Consider the following 3,502-nt stretch of genomic DNA (forward strand, 5'->3'; position numbering starts at 1 on the left):
TTTATAGTAAATGCTTTTGCTTTTACTCACAAAGAACTCAAAAGCATTGCGAACCCCAGAGAAATTTCGCATTTGATTGCAAAGAACTCACAAGTTTGTTTTTTTTACCCAAAAACTTTGCATTCACTCAAAAAGAACTCAAAAGATTTGCATTCTCCCGAAAAACTGTGTTTACTTACATTTTTGGGTCCGCAAACATTTTATGAGCAAACACTAAATTCCTTGATGAAATGCAAAATGTGTGAGAGAAAGCTAAGCACTGAAAAAAAAAAAAGTTTTATTCCCATCTCTAATTTTTTATGTATTTTTTGTCCCTTTATGGGCCCTGTATCATTCACAGACCTGCAGTGAGTATGTTTCAGGTCTACAACACCACTGTTCTGAAATAATTGACACTAATGTGCAAACACGCACGTTCACAAGGATAATCTCTAAGGTCAGATGCACTACCAAAAACTGAAAACCAAAAGATTGAGCACAGAGATACTGAAGTGACTGTTTATCAAGATACTCACAATTGCACACACACATACACACCGAAGGAATAAACAAACCACAGTTTGACTGTTTAGAAAGATGAAAGAGCAGGTGAGCCCAACACACTTAGGATGGAGATTCTCTTGCTTGATCAGTTTCTTCCATAAACACACACACACAAACACACACACACACACACGAACACACACACACACACACACACACATACACTGCCCCTATTGTCTGTGTGAGCAGGTGTGTGAACTATGATAACGAGAGAGATGAGCTGTGGTTCAGTGAGGTGGGGCTTCCTCAGAGGAGATGTACTGGCATTTACATACACACATTGCTCACACACACACAGCTCTCAGGACTCACTCTAACCCTGCCATTTCCAGGTTAGCCATAGCGAGCGTTAGGCTGTAACTCAGGCTTATCTCATCTGAGTCTGTCCGCTTTTTCACAGTCTCTCGGTTCATGGGCCGTAGGACCCCTTCCCTCTTGGCTTTTTATGCCTGTCTGTTTCAGATACACCCCGTTTGTGTCATACGCACCTGTGTACACCTCGGCAAGAGCCGTGACAGAGAGTTCAGAGGCCAGGAGAAGGGCTCGCTCCTCTTTTCACCTTTTTGTGAGAGATTTCACTCTCTCAAATGCCAAAGCAACTGACATTTAACTACAAGAAATGTATTCACATTGACAGCAGAGCATCTAACAAAACATATGAAAGTGAGCACTAGAAAAGTACTAAAGCTCTTAAGGGGACAGTTCACCCAGAAATGAAGATGCTGTCATCATTTTCTCATCCTCGTGTCCTTCCAAACCTCTTTGTTTGTTTGTTTGTTTCTTTTCTTTTTTCACTTTCTGTTTTCCTTTATTTTTTCTTTCATCCTTTTCCCTTTTCTTTTCTTTGTTTCCCTTCTTTTCTTTTCTTTTAAATTTTTTTCTTCCTTCCTTCAAAACTTTTAAATCACGATAAAGCACTATATTGCCAGTAAAATTGGCAATTTCAAAATAAATCTATTATCTATAGCCTAGCTATACTTTACCTGTGTGATGAAGAACTGACTGAAAATCATTATTCACAGAAAGTATTTCAAATGTGCATTTCCACATTTTTTTTTTTTTTTTTTTTTGTTTTTTATTGTTGTGATAGTGATAGCTGTTGCTGATGCGAAACATGCAATGTCAGAGGGCAAGATAATTAATAATGAGTGAATAATGAGTTTTTGAAATTGAAATTGCCATTCTTATGGCTTCAGAACTCATTTTAGACATGCAAAAAAAAAAGTTAAAAAAAAAGTAAAAAAAAAAAAATAGAATAGCACAAAATTCATATTAACTGCTTGCATCCGTCTTGTTCATGTTCATTGTTTGGAAAAGAGCAGCATGAACATCCTGCATAATATTTCCTTATGTGTTTCACGTATGAAGAAATATAATGGAATGACTACACCTGTATTAATCACAGAACTCTGAGAGCTCAAACACAGAGTGAGAGAAAAAAAAGACACTAAAAGTAACATCTTTTAATTGTGATCGTATTATTGTGATGGGTATTGTGGACTTTGTTTTTGTGCTTTGATTGTGTTGTCTGTTTGTGTTTTTTTTCTTGATGTTGTTTCTATCTGCATCTGTTCCTCTTCACAGGGTGCTAATGAACAGTCAAACCCACCTGGGCTGTGGGCGGATATGAATAGATGGATAAAGAGAGAGAGAATGAGAGCAGAAAAGTGCAATGCATGCAAGAGGACAGATAGGCCTATTACAGTCCTTTATTCAAAGTATCCACTTCGACATGCCCCAGATCTCACTAACATCTGACTGAATGTATCTGTGATGAACCAATGAAAGAATGGCTGAAATACTTGGGTCATTAACATCTGAAAACAAAGGATATGCCTTCTTTAATAAAACAATCACATAATCAGATTGAATTTCATTAAAGTGAATGTTAAATAGCACATAAATAGAAAATGATGTACATTTTTCAGTACAGCTTTCAACTCAAATTGTTAGGCTGATAAAATAAGTTGTAATGAATTGTAATAAAACCAAGAAAAAAAAATAATATAGAAAACTTTGGAACTCTATATAAATACACAATAATACACACACATTAGTAATTAATTATTAATTTTATATAAATATTATAGATATTTAATAGTAATTTAGACACATATATTTATGTGTGTGTGTGTATGTGTGTGTGTATGTGTGTGTGTGTGTGTGTGTGTAAATTACTATTTATATATATATATATATATGTATTTATTTATTTTAAAAATAATTTATTTATTTATATATATTTATATACTCAAAATATTTAATGTTAGTATATTTTTATTTTACCAAAAATTGCAGGAAAAAAAGTGCTCTATAAATAAAGTTTTACTTAATAATGAACTATATTACTACATAGAACATTTATCATTTTAAAATAATTGAAAAACAATATAATATAATATAATATAATATAATATAATATAATATAATATAATATAATATAATATAATATAAAATTTTTCATTTTCGTATTTATCATGAACATATGTTTTTATGAAAGCAACTCAACAGCATGCAATACAGTGATTTTACCATGGTATAAATGAGTTTTAAACAGGTTTGGTCCCCAAGAATACTCCTTACTTGTGGTAAAATCACTGTAAAGCACCCTTGAGTGTCTTATTGCTTTAATATACCAAATATAATTGTTTATTAATGGCAGCATGTCTAATTATTCTTCTTGTTTACTTCCCTCACAGGGGAGAGGGTAGGGGATGTCGCTCTGTGTCAAGCTCTCCTGACAGTCTGCATCAACAACATCCTAATCAAGACGTGATACTAGGGACTGCTTTGAAGCAGCCAATCTATGTTCACCGTGTAGTCGCTGTTAATGTTTTTTATTTAGTCAGGGTCCTCTGTTACACTGCAGTCTCTGGGGCTCGTAGCAGCATCTGGCTTCCCTGAGGGGAACGAGACGAGAACAGGGCTCTCCTGGGCCCTCAAACCGACACAACACTGC

The sequence above is a fragment of the Cyprinus carpio genome, chromosome A8 (genome assembly GCF_018340385.1).
Source record: "Cyprinus carpio isolate SPL01 chromosome A8, ASM1834038v1, whole genome shotgun sequence".
Lineage (NCBI taxonomy): Eukaryota > Metazoa > Chordata > Actinopteri > Cypriniformes > Cyprinidae > Cyprinus > Cyprinus carpio.